Genomic DNA, 16,923 nt, shown 5'->3' with positions numbered 1-16,923 from the left:
TGGCTTTAAGTTAGACTATAATGGGTTGGTTGGTTAAACTGAACAAAAGATATTTCCTTAATCTAATCATCATTATTCAGCTAACAACTTATATACCAGCTCAAGATGGTGGTGAACTTCCTGATCAGCAGTGATTGGATAAAGTCTACTGTGATGCAGTTTGGAATTTTAAGAAAGGTTCTAAACTGCCTTTCATTCAAGATCTGCTTGGGAGTGGTCCCAGAGAAACTGAGCTCCAGAGGAAAACTCAAGAAAACTACATAAAGAATCCTTGAAGAAGTTTCTAAGATTTGCCTGAGACAGTATTTCAGATAAGTGTTCCTGAGAACTTTAGAGAAAGACTGTATAGTTTTTAAAAAGGACAGTATTTACAGAATAGTAGAAGATAAAAACTTTTTTAATTTAAAGAAGAAGTTGCATATAAAGTTACAGATTTAAGTTTAACATTGGATTGTAAACAGTAAAGTGTGTTTATAACGTCTTGCCGGCTCGCGCGTGAAATTTTTAAGCATTGCAATGCCTCCGCGCGTCTTTAAAAGCACATCTTTGAATATAGCAATGTTCGAGTTTGCGTGCCTGCGTCGCGAGTTGGAAGTTAGAGGAATGCACATTAAAGCGTAACGCGACGTGTCCAGGAAGTGAAGGCTGTCGTCGCGTAATAGTTTCTTCCGTTAAATGAAACTCGTTTGAAAGTGAAGACGTGCCGTGAAATCTTACTGTTCGAGTGGGCGCACGCATTACAAGCTTTACTAGCGTAAGCAAACGGCTTAGTGTCTACAGAAAAAGAATATTGATATCTGTGTGCGCGTAATTCAGCTCCTGCGAGCCGCGCTCAGCCTGCATTTATTTAATTAACTGTGAATTACGATTGCATGAAGTGCGACATCGCAGCAGAGGAAACTACAGATTTTTCAGTAAGCAGTTCTTAAATTAGTCATCGTTTACTGGGGTGTTTCTAGTAAAGGCATGAACTTTCAGACTGAGTGAATCTACAGTAAATAAATATTTTCAACTGGATGTAGTATTTTTAAAATCACCAGTAAACAAAGAAAGAATTCAATGTGCACAGATTTGAATTAAGCATCTGCAAGTAAACTCAATACTAAGGAATCCATTTTATACAAATGTGTTTTAAGTTAAGGTCATTCTTTAGAGAAAAGAGTAAAGTTTCAAAGAAGATACTTTCCTACAGTCTCTCAGTAAAGAAACAGAGACTGTCAGGTAATTAAGGGGTTTTGGGAAGTTATATATATATATATTTCCTTAAGAAAAGGTTAGTGAAGTTAACTCAGAGCAATTTGTTGTTATATCTATACAGGTATCCAGAGTTCCATGGTGTTAAGCAATGAGGGCTCCAGTGTGATCCTGACCATTTATTATTTTCTCCAATATCCCCCTTTCCCCCATTTTGGTCAATCCAATAATTGTTAACTTGATTGTTGGTTATACTAGTTTGAGGGACTGGGCGGGCTACTCATCTGCTCCTGCAGGAAATCCTCACTGGGACCTGATATCCAGGGGCACCCTCCACCAGGCCCCCACTCATGTCAAACTCATGTCTCCCAGCACCCCCACCCCCCAGCAGTGCAGGGCACCCTCCACCATGCCCCCACACATGTCTCCCAGCACCCCCACCCCCCAGCACTGTGGGGCACCTGCCAGCAGGCCCCCACTCAGGTCCAACTCATGTCCCCCTGCACCCCCACCCCCAGCAGTCAGGGCCACCCTCCACCAGGCTCCACTCATGTCTCACAGCACCCCCACCCCCCCAGCATCCAGGGGCACACTCCACCAGGCCCCCACTCATGTCTCCCTGCACCCCCACCCCCCAGCATCCAGGGGCACCCTCCATCAGGCCCCCACTCATGTCTCCCAGCACCCCCACCCCCAGCAGTGCAGGGCACCCTCCACCATGCCCCCACACATGTCTCCCAGCACCCCCACCCCCCAGCATCCAGGGGCACCCTCCACCAGGCCCATACTCATGTCCAACTCATGTCCCCCTGCACCCCCACCCCCAGGGGCACCCCCACCAGGCCCCCACTCATGTCTCCCACCCCCCAGCAGTGCAGGGCACCCTCCACCATGCCCCCACACATGTCTCCCAGAACCCCCACTCCCCAGCATCCAGGGGCACCCTCCACCAGGCCCCCACTCATGTCAAACTCATGTCTCCCAGCACCCCCACCCCCCAGCAGTGCAGGGCACCCTCCACCATGCCCCCACACATGTCCAACTCATGTCCCCCTGCACCCCCACCCCCCAGCATCCAGGGGCACCCTCCACCAGGCCCCCACTCATGTCTCCAGCACCCCCAGCATCCAGGGGCACCTTCCACCAGGCCCCCACTCATGTCTCCCAGCACCCCCACCCCCCAGCAGTGCAGGGCACCCTCCACCATGCCCCCACACATGTCTCCCAGAACCCCCACTCCCCAGCATCCAGGGGCACCCTCCACCAGGCCCCCACTCATGTCCAACTCATGTCCCCCTGCACTGCACCCCCACCCCCCAGCAGTCAGAAGCACCATCCACCAGGCCCCACTCATGTCCAACTCATGTCCCCCTGCACCCCCACCCCCCAGCATCCAGGGGCACCCTCCACCAGGCCCCCACTCATGTCTCCAGCACCCCCACCCCCCAGCATCCAGGGGCACCTTCCACCAGGCCCCCACTCATGTCTCCCAGCACCCCCACCCCCCAGCAGTGCAGGGCACCCTCCACCATGCCCCCACACGTCTCCCAGCAACCCCACCCCCCAGCATCCAGGGGCACCCTCCACCAGGCCCCCACTCATGTCCAACTCATGTCCCCCTGCACCCCCACCCCCCAGCATCCAGGGGCACCCCCCACCAGGCCCCCACTCATGTCTCCCACCCCCCAGCAGTGCAGGGCACCCTCCACCATGCCCCCACACATGTCTCCCAGCACCCCCACCCCCCAGCACTGTGGGGCACCTGCCAGCAGGCCCCCACTCATGTCCAACTCGTGTCCCCCTGCACCCCCACCCCCCAGCATCCAGGGGCACCCTCCACCAGGCCCCGACTCATGTGCCCCAGCCAACACGTCATCACAATCTAGATCCCTGGCCCTTATGGGCTGCCTCCACATGCCAAACACCCACCCAAGTATTGCATCCACCCACTTAGAAATGGCAATTACATGATACAACCCCAATGGCAAGTATGTAAATGAACACATGTCTCTCACATACACACAATGGGTGTCAGTGACTGTCAAAACACATATCATGATATGCATGAAACCAATGAGATGATACTACACATTGAAGTTTGATGAAGAAAATGTATTAAAAGCAACAACAATCAAAAATAAACAAACGACAATGGGAATTAAAAACCAAAAGCAGCATGTCTGTAAAATAAATTAAAAACACAAATCATAATCCAAAGGAAAGGTGTCCAAAGTCACAGTTCAAAAAAGTATATCCAATGGAAAATCCAAACCGAAAACCATTGCTCCATGGGTAAATTCAAAATAAAAAAATAAAATTCCACACTCAACTATATACAGATTAACAATCCAGGGTCCATGATCCCAACAGAAGAAATGAAAACTACCTAATAATACTACCTAATACAAAAACTATATACAAAAATGTGGTCCATTGTCCAAAAGGTCAAAAAAAAAAAAGCAAAGGAAACCTAACAACTACATAACTATTTACAAGGGCAGCAGGCTAGTCCGACGGCTCACTGGTTGTTGTCATGGGCCAGGGCATCATCGAACTCCTGTTCAATGGCTTGGAGGCGGGCATGTTCCCTGGCCCTGAGGTCTCGCAGGGATAATGCAGTGTCCAGCTCCAACTCCCTGCGAATACCCTCGAGGCACTCAGCCCGCCTCAGCACCCTCCGCATGGAGTTCTCCGCCCTGACCATTGTGAGCCGTTCCTCCTCTGCCCGCTGCCGCTCAGCACCTATCTGCTGGCCCAACCGCTCCCACACGGAAGACACTCCCATTCCAGGGTTCTCCTGCCCTCCGGCCGATGCCTGCACCCCTGATGTTGATGGCCCCGAGCCATGATGCCTCCCACGTCGAGCCTGCCGCTGCCTCCGACGCAACTGCCTGTGCCAGCACGACGGCATCCAGGCTGATGGAATCCACCGACGCCGTCGTGCACGTGCCCTGCCCGATGATGCCATCACATCCTCCATCTGCTGGGGTCCAGTTGCTGGTGTGTCCACCCCTGCTGGACCTCCGACTCCCGACTGTGGCAGGGATGGGATCCCCACCGAGTTGGCTGCGTTGGTCGGGGCAGGTCCCCAGGGGGCCCTGGTGGCATCTGGGCCGGAAGACGGCATGGAGAACGACTGGCGCATAGCCTCCACAGGAGGAGAGGGTCGCCAGAGTGCCCGACACATGTATGAAACCCCCGACCATGGCCACTCCCAACTGGGCCACGTTGGCACGGTGCTCTTCGTGATGACGTGCGTGCTCCCCCCGGGAAGCACGCACCTCATCACGAATGACACCCGTGCGCAACGCGACACCAATCAGGACCTTCTCCATACAGCCAGGGGTCCCCTCGTCCGCAGGTGGAGGGGAGTCAGATGACATGGACATCCCCCCTACCTGCGGACGGGGCATCCCTGCTGGTGCATGGTGGTGCAGTCACAGTGTCAGGGACAGTGACATGCACAGGCACCTCCACAGCGACCTGTGCTGCCACCTTCCCCTGGCCCTGGACTGCACCACTTGCACCAGCAGGGATGCCCCCACCAGGCCCCATGTGCGGCTCAGTAGCGGCCTCCTCCTCCTCTGTGGAAACCACCAACCTGGATGGCTCTACCCCGTCTTCCGCCGTTGCAAGCCCCTGTGGGGGCTCACCCAACCCTTCCGCTGCAGCCGTGGGGGCATCCCCGCCGCTTTGCTCCACAGTGCCGTCTCCGCCCTCTTCTTCACTTTGCGCTGTTTAGAGGGAGACATAGAACACAAGCATCAGGGTACTGTACAATGGTCCCCTAGACAGGAAGCAATAGCAGATGAGTGGCACTGTCAAAGATCCCTTCCATCATGTCCCTCCACAACACATGGGTCAGTGCAGGCAAAACACATGCAGTAACAGGCATGGCGCATGCTATGGACATTAGCAAACATGTCCAAGGGACTCTTGAAACATACAATGTTGTTTATGAACTCACATGCATCATGGGTCATGCCTATCACATGCACACACTTCACCGTACTTTCATTTATCTGGACTCGTACACCCCAGACACAGTGGATGCAAGGATAACTAGGCTGCATCAGTGATTCTGAACATTGTCACTGACGTGTGTAATGCATCCATGGCATTCACAAGTCACAGACACACAGGTCAGACACACAGACATGGACACCATACATGCACATGGCATCAGCACCCATCCCTCACCCCCACCCATGTCCAGGAACAGAGACTGGCATGCTCTCATGTGTCCATTCCGCATAGGGCTCCCCATGTTGCATTTAAACACATACACCAACCGTGTGCTTCACACATTACTGTTCTCAAATGCATTACCATGATGTCCCTGCACACACACACGCGTACATGGCCTATGTCACACATACAGGCAAGTATCAGACAACCAGCACACTGCAACATGCCCTGTCTCACACATCAATTCTTGGCCACTTACCGCTCGACTCCAGATGGGTCTGCCTCTCAAGGACCTGGACGTGGAGCGCTGGGGATATGCGTTCCAGGACCCTCATCTGATCGTCCGACAAGTGGCCCCGGCTCCCCTTAGCATCCGCTGCCTTCAAGAGGCGCCGGGCCTTGTTGAGGGTCCTGGACCTGAAGTCCTCCCAGCGCTTCTTGACATGATGGAATAGTCGGACTGCCACCCCCTCCGCGTTGATGGCAGTCACGATGTCCGTCCAGATCCGAGTCCGTCCTTCCTTGTCGGCGCGCAAACTTCCGAAGAGGGCATCATACTGCCCCAGGACTTGCTCCACCAGGACACCAACTTCAGTGGCAGTGAAGCTGGTGGCCCTCTGCCTCTCTGGCTGGGGGTTGCCAGTGGTGTCAGATGTTGCAGTGCCCGACATGACAACCCCAGAGGCAGGAGTGGGTGGGCAACTGGTCCTGGGGCTGGTCTGTGGAGCGATGGAATCCCAGTCGGGAGTCTTCGGTTCCAGCAGGGGTGGTCACAGCAACAGCACCCCTGGCTGATGTGCAGGCAGCAAATGGCAGGGCACGTGGGCAGTAGGCAATCAGGCAGCAGCAGATGGCAGGTGGGAGCGTGCTCGGGGCTCTGGGGGGCAGTAATTCGGCCTTCTGGGCAGGAGCGTGGTCCTCCGTGTGCTTACGCGTGGCCAGCTTGATACGGAGTGATTTGGCACGTGAAAATCAAGCACGTCTGTGTGTAATTCGAGGAAAGGGCCTTAGCGCATAAGCGCGTCAGCATACTTACCCGAATTCATTGGGCCAAAGGCCCCCAGCGTGTAGGCGTGTCTATGACGTTACGCGCACGTGCGTTTTCCATGGCGCGTAGAAAAAATAAGCACGTCAGAGTGTCATAGCGTGCAATTGGTGGAAAGGGACTCAGCGCGTATGCGTATCTGTGACGTGTGTGCGCGGGCGTTTCCCTATGACTGCACGTCAGAGTGTCAGCTCGTGTAATTGGAGGATAGGGCCTTAGCGCGTACACGCGGAAGTGACGCTGGACGTGTGGGCATGTTTAAAAGGTACGTGTAGAACGCCATTTCCTTGTACGCGCTTTTTTCGTGGAGAGGGAGTGGGTGAAATCTGTACTTCTTGTCGGTTCACACGCGATTTACTTCACGGCGTTCCAAGTTCGTACTCCCTGTTACCTCTGACAGCTTTTTCTCTTTTTGTCTTTTTCCTGGGCCTGTTTCCTCAAACAGCCTTCACTTCTCCTGTTGTCCTGTCTCCTCAGACAGCGTACAATTCTTCTTTTGGCGGGGGTGTCGCCAACGCGCACACGTGTGTATTTTTCACGCGATTTTTCCTGGCAGACGGTGAGCCGCGCACGTATTTAATATCTGTGCTTGCCCCGTGTGTTGCCTACCCCTTCAGAGGTCAGTCTAGGCTGCGTGTGACACGCATACGTTCATTTTTGTGTTTCTGGGTGCCACAGCGTAGTGCAGGTTTATTTTTCCATACACGTGGTCTAGGAGGGGTTGCGTGCACATTATCTCCCTTTTTTGGGGTGCCTGTGCGTTGCGTGACCCGTCATCTTCCCCCAGGGGTCACATACAGCCTTGCTAGAGCACTAGGGTACGAATTCCATCTAGTACCCTACCCCTTTGACCCCCAATTGCCCAGGACAATAGTTTACTGCAACTCACATATGCAAAGCAACATCAGTGCCATGGTTGGGACGCGAGCACGCGGTAAGGGTGGCAAAGGTGGTCGAGCCACAAGAGGTGGCCATGGTGGATACGGTAGGGGACGTGGCCAGGACTTGCAGGGTGCCCCTAGCCCCCCATGTGTGGGTGACCAGTCAGGGACACCCATGCCCCCCCCGGTTGAGGGTAACGTGGCTGACACCATCCCTGCTCAGCCCTTGTTGGACCAGCCCATTGTGGCACCAGACCTGGCACAGGGTGACTCCAAGACTGACTTCCAGGTCAGCAGGTCTAGGCCATGTGTGGCGGTGCACGTTGGTGTCACCAGGCCACGTGGATCAGGGGCAGCTATGTCATCTGCTGCCCCGAGTAGGCAGGATGGGGAGGCTGCAGGGACAGCTGCGGCTCCATCCACCCCAGCTCTGAGTCTCCCAGCCAGGACAGTGTTGGTCCCAGTCCATCCTGCTGACGGTCCCCCTGACTACATCACACTTCAGCTAATGCCTGCACCAAGTCCCATGGTGAGTGTTCATTCCCACACTCCTAGTCCACAGGGGCTCCTGCCTCTAGTGTCCAGAGCGGCGTAGGACACTCAGGATCCCCACCACCTTCCAAGCGGAAGAGGAAGAGTGCTCGTCCAGTACAGGCTGATGCCCCAGACACGGCTACACAGTCCGGCCCACCAAGGAAGCCTAGCTTCAATCAGGCCGAACTTGATGCACTTGTTGAGTATGTGTCCGCACATGACAGCGAAATGGTGATTACTGCAGGATGCAAGACCACACCTGCACAACGTCAGGCACACTGGCAGACCAGTGCGGATCTCAAAAGTGCCCTTGGATTCGTGAGGCGCACAGCTAATGATTGCTACAAGCGCTGGAATGACCTGAAGCGCAGGGCAAAGAAAAAGCTGGCCTCAAGTCATGCTGCAACTCTAGTGACTGGAGGTGGGTCTTCAGCAGAGGACATAGAACTCACACCACATGAGTATGTTGCTGGGACCTACGTCACGGAGGAACAGATCCAAGGCGTGGGAGACCTGCCAGATTACGAGGCATTGTGCGGTGAGTGCACATGCATGTGTGTGTCATCCATGTGCATGGTGTGTGTGTGAGGGCTTCTGATTGAGTGCCAGGTGAGGGTGTGTGTGCCTGAGTGGTTTGGATCACCCATGTGCTTCATCCAATACATTCTGCGCACCAGGATTTGGGTATTGCAGTATCCCTTCTGGCAACAGTAGACATTCAGCCCAACCTCACGCCAGTTGCCCTTGAAGTGTCATCTTGCCACAACATAGTTGCCTATTATTCTGTGTTCATTCAGGCTGATTGTCTGCATTCCACCACTTTCACTAGGCATTTCTCAGTCCTATTGTCACATGTGTGACATGGCTATGGTACATGCCATCTGTGTGATGGCATGTGTCATGTATGTGTATTGAACATGGCAATCATAGGCCAATGTGTGATGGCACTGCTAGCCAGCATGCAGCAAATGTGTTGGTCTTCCATCTTGGTGTCATCAATGTGTGCCATTTGCCTCCCCTTCATACGCCGTGACGGTGCATGCATTGGAGGGTTATAGTCATGTGGGACATGTGTCAATGAAGTACTGTTTCTGTTGCTTCTCAGCCCTAATTATGTGCCATGGTGCTAATGCCTGTTCCCATTTCTTTTCTTTCATGTCTTTGCAGGGGATGACGCACTTGATACTGCTGGGGTTGTGGAGATGGTGCAGACCAAGGAGGGGTCTCAGGCCCGACCGGGCACCAGTGAGGGACGTGGTGTGTGAGAACCCACACTTGCTGCAGACAATCATCTCAAGGGGTGTCTCTGGGTGCACCTCCCCCGAGCTCAAATCAGGTGTCGATTCGGATGATGAGACCTATGTGCCGTCGCAGGTAAGTGTTTCTGGGAAGGATTCTGTACTGTCCAACCCACCTGCACCAGGGGTAGAACCCTCAATGGGGATGTCAGTGTTGGTAGGTCCGCCTTTGGTGGTTACGGATGCAGGGTCACACTCCGCAACATCTGATCCTGTTCCTGGGCCAGAAGATCAGAGGGGGAATGCAGTCCTGCAGCCTCAGGCAGTGCCGGCACAGCAAGGCGCAGTTCGCCTTGCCAAGACAGGTGTGGTGCCTGCCGACGCGGTGGCCGCATGGGAGCAATCCATATACAGTATGGCAAACCAACAGGCAGCATCATCTGAGATGATGGCTCAGGCCATGGATAGGGTGGCCACTTCCATTGTCCCCCAAGAAAGGCTGATTGAACAACTACAGCAGGCAACAGACTCCATTTGCCAGTCACACAGGGAGGACATGTTGGCGTCCAACAGGGACAGGCAGGCGGCACTGGAGACTCTGTGGGAAGCCATTTCTATTGAGTCCCAGGGCCACAGAGAAGCCCTGAGGGTGGAACTCCGTCAGCTCTGGGTAACTCTTGTTGAGCTTGAGGCTTCAACTAACACAAGGACAGAACAGCAGCTGGAGCGGCTCACACGTACGCTCTCAGCTGAGATGCAGGCAACTACGGAGGAGGTCCGGGCATCCCGTGAGTTGTTGCATGGGGACCTCCGCACGATTATCCTCCAGAACCAGACCTTCCACACCCGCATGCTTGCTGCCATGGAGGACCAGACTAGGGCTTTGCGTGGGCTGCCTCCCATAGTGCCACCACCTCCTGATGCAGCTGCAGAGGGTGAGGAGAGCGACAACAGCGAATCTCTCACAATCGGGTAGCCGTGCAGGCCATGAGCCCATGGAGGTGTTTTTTTCCGCAAGATCCACACAGGTGGGTTTTGGTGTGCACCCTGTCCTCGGACCTCCTGGGTGGCCTCCCCCACCCCCTCTGGCCCATTCATGGCCATTTTTGGTTTTTGTTTTTTGAATTTTGATTTTTGATTTTTTGGACAGTGTGTTGACTTTTGCGTGGCGCTAACACTGTACAGTTGGAAGTGTTCGAAGTGCTGGCATTATCAGGTAGTGAGGCTACCAATTTTTTAAGTCCGTACTGTCATGTTTATGGTAGGTTGGAGGTTGTGTAGGTGATTAGTATTATTGGTAAGTATTTGGTAATGTGTGTTGTTGGTCCTGCATTACTGTGAGCATTTCATGTGTGTCCAGTTTCCATTAGGGACACTGTAGTTTGTGACACTTGGGTCATGTTGTGGGGATTAATTTGTTTGCTCTCACATAGCATGACATGCCATGGTGTGTTGTGTGGTGGTGCCGGGGAGGGGTTGGGTGACATGGCACTGTTCTCATGTTGTATTTTGCAAGTGGGTATTCATTTTTGCTGCATAGAAGTGTGTCTTTTGATGACACTGCATTGGTGGTGTCATTGGTGGTGTCTGTGTAGGTAGGGATGCACACATTGTGACACTTCCAGATGAACAATCTCAGGCTGCTATGGTTCTGACAGTTAACTGTCCCTTAATTCATCATAATTGTCAGATTGAGTCATCATTGATTGTCAGATGGTATGTGCCAGGGCTGTGTGCACTCCACAGGGGTGTGATTTCTATGTGAAGTAATTAGCCACCAGCTGCGTACAGGCTGCCTCACCCCGTGCCCTTTCCCCTCCCATGTGCAGCGGGCGTGCATGTGGTTGGGGATGTGGGGGCACCACCATGTCCACAGCCAGGCCCCGGCGTGTTGCAACATTGTGCAGGACACATTCTGCCACTATGATCCTGCACACTACTGGGGGAGCGTATAACAGCTGCCCGCCAGAACGGTCAAGGGAGCGAAAGCGTGACTTGAGCACTCCGAATGTTCGCTCCACTATGCCCCGTGTTGCAATATGGGCTGTATTGTATCTTACCTCGGGGGGCGTGATGGGGTTCCGAATTGGCGTCATCATGTGGGTGCTCAGAGGGTAGGCACTGTCCCCTGGGGAGGTGGTGATGGGGATCATTAGTGGGGTATTGACATTACTCTGTATCTGTCATGCATGCGTGTGCTGTGGCATTTATACTCATCAAGCAGCCATGCATCGCCATGCCGCCCAGCTTCCATGTCCCGGTTTAGGGTTGACATCCTGTAAATTAAGCTGTCGTGGGTGGACCCTGGATAGTTGGCATATACTGAGGTGATGATTCCCTTGGCATCACATACTACCTGGACGTTGATGGAATGCCAGTGCTTGCAGTTTCTATAGATGTGCTCAGATGCCCTGGGGGGACGTAGAGCCACATGGGTGCAATCAATGGCACCTAGCACTTTGGGGAATTGTGCCACCCTGTAGAAATCCTGGCTGACAGCCTGCCTTTCTGCAGGTGTTCTGGGCAGGTATATGTGCCTGCGGACTGATGGGCGTGCAGTGATGATGGCCAACACCTGGTGTAGGCACCGTGACTGCGTGGCCTGTGACACCCCCCCACTATGGCACTTGTCCACTGAAATGATCCGGTAGCCAAGAAGTGCAGTACATTGAGGACCTTCTCCAGGGGGCTGAGTGCTTGGGAGTGTTAGGCGGAAACCTGTGCAGTTCCCTCTGGGACCACTGCAAAAGATTTAGGACTACAGGTGTTTGGCAGTAAACCCACTTAGTAGCAGTCTGTACCACACAGATTCACTTGGTAGCTGTGGCTGAGCAGTCAGACTTCCCTCAAGAAGAGTTAGGCAGTATGTGGAGTATACAATATAGGGCAATTTACACAGTAGAACAAGCAAACACGGAACAAGGCTTCGGTGTAAAGATATAAGGGTATTTATTTATAACAACACATCTATAGAAAACACTCTGGCACTAATACGGCAAACAACTTCAATCACAATTACTATACGAAGAAAAAGATCAATCTCCCTAACAATAGTTCGACAAGTCTAGGTTTACCGGCATCACTTATTTGCAGACAGAGGTGTATGCTTTAACCTAGATGGCACTCTAGTATTCGTTAGGGCGGGAGAGAAAAAAAATAAGGCAGGTTATGAAATCAACTCGGTACCAATACTTTACGGACAAATGCAAGGCAAGTAAGGCAGAGTCTGCTGCAGATCACAAAGTTCAGAGGCCAGGCCTACTCGGAGAGAGGCAAGGCGATATGTCCCAAAAGTGTCTCAGTGGAAATGCGCTTCGAGTCTTTATCACAAATTGTTATGGAAAGGTTGGACCAGTTCAGAACAGAAAGTTAAAGAACGCTTGGAGGCGACCCAATGGGAAGGCGAGGATTCAGACACCTCACTCTATCCGGCAGAAAGGGAAGCCAGGCGGGTACGGTACCTTGTTTGTGGAGATTCAGCTCCGGCGAGGGCAGTTGTTCCTGGTGGTGGGTGCACGTCGGGTCTTTGCCAAGAGTAGAGATGATCTCGTCGTCGAAGAAAAGTGAAGTCCGGTGCACCACGAGGGAAGAGACCAGCCGCGGAGTGCTCCGTCACAAGGCACCACCTTTTGGTCGCGGTACAGGGGTAGTGGCTATCCGGTTGCCGAGGTGCTCTGCACGGGCAATTCGACCACTGCGTCCTGGAGCGAAGAAAAGCAAAGGTGACTGGTTGTTCCCACCAGTTAGGGGAAGAGACTCTCCGGCAGGGAGATCTCCTCTGTCGTCGGGAAGTGGTGAGTCGGTTCAGCAGGGCTCCACCGGAGGTGTCGTCGTTGCAGGTCGGCTCAGCTTTACCCTCGTCGGATTCTTAGGTCCTGTGGCGACTTCTGAAGATCCAGTCCCAAAAGCCCTGCTTTTATGCAGAAAACCGCCATTCATTCAGCCTAGCTGTCAATCAAAACACGCTAAGTGGTGAGCGGGGAGGCTCACCAATTGGGCCAATCACACCGGAGTGCGACCGGAGTTGGCAAGGCAACTCGGTCCAGGGTGCCTAAACCCCCTCCCACACCCCTGTGGTAACCCAGACAGAATGGCACTACTTTGGAGGGTCTCTGTACAGAAGCCCGCCAAAAGTGGAACAAAGGGCTCAACCTTTGGTTTAGGAGTCACAGAGACGAACACAGACGCCATTTTACAAACCGAGTTCTGGCAGAAAATACCATCCGATAGACTTATTTAAGATAAGTAGACCGGTGGTATGTTAGAGATTAACGAGAAAAAGTATCAATCTCCAACAATGGGAAAAATCCTATAGGGTTATATTCGGGGTCGAATATAACAAGTAGTTTCCACTGCCACCAGCCAAAACTCGACGAGGGGGGACGGGACAGTGCCCCATCGAATAACAGACCCAGGAGTAATCGAATTACCCCTACTAGTACGTCCACAATAGGATGGTTTGTACTAGTTCTGTTAGTAAATTTAGGTCTAGTAAAGCCAATGGTGACTTTACATGTCCGGGGAGACAGTAGTCAGTCCACGGGTATGGAGTCTATGATGGAGGTCCGCTAGGACGCCCCAGTGCTACGGCACATAGGGTGCGGTGTAACACACATAGAAAAACATATGAGACCCTATGGAGTAAAAGACCCCATAGCCCATAGAGCACAATGACATTTACAGGAATTACACACATTCATGTCCAAGAGTGGGAGAAAAAGAGTCTCACTCTTGGCAGGATGGAAAAAACAAACTCCAGAAATCCAGCAAAGCTGCTGGGGGACTCACTAGGTTAGGAAATTCAGCCTAAACAGAGAATTCTCCCTAACAGGGAGCACAGGGTGGGTGATGTGAGGTCATCCTCCCACTCACTGACCAGGTCAAGTATTATGTGTGGTGGAAACCTGTACCTCCCATACACCTGGTCATCAGGCATACCAAATAGGCTGGTTCTCGGTGTGAAGATTCTGGCCCTGACTATCCTTCTCCTCCTCCTGCGGTATCCCACGGCCACTGCTGCTAGGAACGGTATATTCATCCTGGCTTCTGAGCTTGTTTGTTGTTTGCGCACTCTTTTATGCTGCGCGGGACGTGCGCCTGCTTCATGCTGGCGTTCGTGTTTGCGGATAGGACCTTTTTTTTTGGCGCGTTGTAGGCGACTGTGTAAATCTTCCCGCCCACCCCAGGAATACACGTAACACGCTTTCAGGCCCAGTCGCGAGTAAATATTCCCGCCCACCCCTGGAATACACGTACCCCACTCTCACAGGCCCAGTCGCGTGTGGAACTTCACGCGCACACCGAAATACACGTACCCTGCAAATTCGCGTGTGAAACTTCCCGCGCACCCCGAAATACAGGGACCCAGAGCAATTGCGTGTGGCACTTCCCGCGAACCCCGTAATACACGTACCCTGCTGATATCGCGTGTGGAAGTTCACGTGGACCCATAATACACGTACCCTGATGAAATCACGTGTAAGACTACCCGCGCACCCCTGAAATACACTTACCCAGGCAAATCGCACTGCTGGGGGGTGTGGGTGCTGGGAGACATGAGTGGGGGCCTGGTGGAGGGTGCCCTACAGTGCTGGGGGGTGAGGGTGCAGGGAGACAGGAGTGGGGGCCTGGTGGAGGGTGCTCTGCACTGCTGGGGGGTGGCTGTGCTGGGAGACATGTGTGGGGGCCTGGTGGCGGGTGCCCCTGGATGCAGGGGGGTGGGGGTGCAGGGAGACAGGAGTGGGGGCCTGGTGGAGGGTGCCCTACAGTGCTGGGGGGTGGGGGTGCAGGGGGACATGAGTTGGACATGAGTGGGGGCCTGGTGGAGGGTGCCCCTGGATGCAGGGGGGTGGGGGTGCAGGGAGACAGGAGTTGGACATGAGTGGGGGCCTGGTGGAGGGTGCCCCTGGATGCTGGGGGGTGGGGGTGCTGGGAGACATGTGTGGGGGCCTGGTGGAGGGTGCCCTACAGTGCTGTGGGGTGGGGGTGCAGGGAGACAGGAGTGGGGGCCTGGTGGAGGGTGCCCTGCACTGCTGGGGGGTGGCGGTGCTGGGAGACATGTGTGGGGGCCTGGTGGAGGGTGCCCCTGGATGCAGGGGGTGGGGGTGCAGGGAGACAGGAGTGGGGGCCTGGTGGAGGGTGCCCTACAGTGCGGGGGGGTGGGGGTGCAGAGGGACATGAGTTGGATATGAGTGGAGGCCTGGTGGAGGGTGCCCCTGGATGCAGGGGGGTGGGGGTGCAGGGAGACAGGAGTTGGACATGAGTGGGGGCCTGGTGGAGGGTGCCCCTGGATGCTGGGGGGTGGGGGTGCTGGGAGACATGTGCGGGGGCCTGGTGGAGGGTGCCCTACAGTGCTGGGGGGTGGGGGTGCAGGGAGACAGGAGTGGGGGCTTGGTGGAGGGTACCCTGGACTGCTGGGGGGTGGCGGTGCTGGGAGACATGTGTGGGGGCCTGGCGGAGGGTCCCCCTGGATGCAGGGGGGTGGGGGTGCAGGAAGACAGGAGTGGGGCCTGGTGGAGGGTGCCCTACAGTGATGGGGGGTGGGGGTGCAGGGGGACATGAGTTGGACATGAGTGGGGGCCTGGTGGAGGGTGCCCTGGATGCAGGGGGTGGGGGTGCAGGGAGACAGGAGTTGGACATGAGTGGGGGCCTGGTGGAGGGTGCCCCTGGATGCTGGGGGGTGGGGGTGCTGGGAGACATGTGTGGGGGCCTGGTGGAGGGTGCCCTACAGTGCTGGGGGGTGGGGGTGCAGGGAGACAGGAGTGGGGGCCTGGTGGAGGGTGCCCTGCACTGCTGGGGGGTGGCGGTGCTGGGAGACATGTGTGGGGGCCTGGTGGAGGGTGCCCCTGGATGCAGGGGGGTGGGGGTGCAGGGAGACAGGAGTGGGGGCCTGGTGGAGGGTGCCCTACAGTGCTGGGGGGTGGGGGTGCAGGCGGACATGAGTGGGGGCCTGGTGGAGGGTGCCCCTGGATGCAGGGGGGTGGGGGTGCAGGGAGACAGGAGTTGGACATTAGTGGGGGCCTGGTGGAGGGTGCACCTGGATGCTGGGGGGTGGGGGTGCTGGGAGACATGTGTGGGGGCCTGGTGGAGGGTGCCCTACAGTGCTGGGGGGTGGGGGTGCAGGGAGACAGGAGTGGGGGCCTGGTGGAGGGTGCCCTGCACTGCTGGGGGGTGGCGGTGCTGGGAGACATGTGTGGGGGCCTGGTGGAGGGTGCCCCTGGATGCAGGGGGGTCGGGGTGCAGGGAGACATGAGTGGGGGCCTGGTGGAGGGTGCCCCTGACTGCTGGTGGGTGGGGTGCAGGGGGACATGAGTGGGGGCCTGGTGGAGGGTGCCCCTGGATGCTGGGGGGTGGGGGTGCTGGGAGACGTGTGGGGGCCTGGTGGAGGGTGCCCTGCACTGCTGGGGGGTGGGGGTGCAGGGGGACATGAGTTGGACATGAGTGGGGGCCTCGTGGAGGGTGCCCCTGACAGCTGGTGGGTGGGGGTGCAGGGGGACATGAGTGGGGCCCTGGTGGAGGGTGCCCCTGGATGCTGGGGGGTGGGGGTGCTGGGAGACATATGTGGGGGCCTGGTGGAGGGTGCCCTGCACTGCTGGGGGTGGGGGTGCTGGGGGACATGAGTGGGGGCCTGGTGGAGGGTGCCCCTGGATGCTGGGGGGTGTGGGTGCTGGGAGACATGTGTGGGGGCCTGGTGGAGGGTGCCCTGCACTGCTGGGGGGTGGGGGTGCTGGGGGACATGAGTGGGGGCCTGGTAGAGGGTGCCCCTGGATGCTGGGGGGTGTGGGTGCTGGAGACAGTAGTGGGGGCCTGGTGGAGGGTGCCCTACAGTGCTGGGGGGTGGGGG

This window comes from Ambystoma mexicanum, chromosome 3q (genome assembly GCF_040938575.1).
Source record: "Ambystoma mexicanum isolate Mex_15411 chromosome 3q, UKY_AmexF1_1, whole genome shotgun sequence".
NCBI classification, from domain to species: domain Eukaryota; kingdom Metazoa; phylum Chordata; class Amphibia; order Caudata; family Ambystomatidae; genus Ambystoma; species Ambystoma mexicanum.
Note: the sequence above shows the minus strand (reverse complement) of the source record.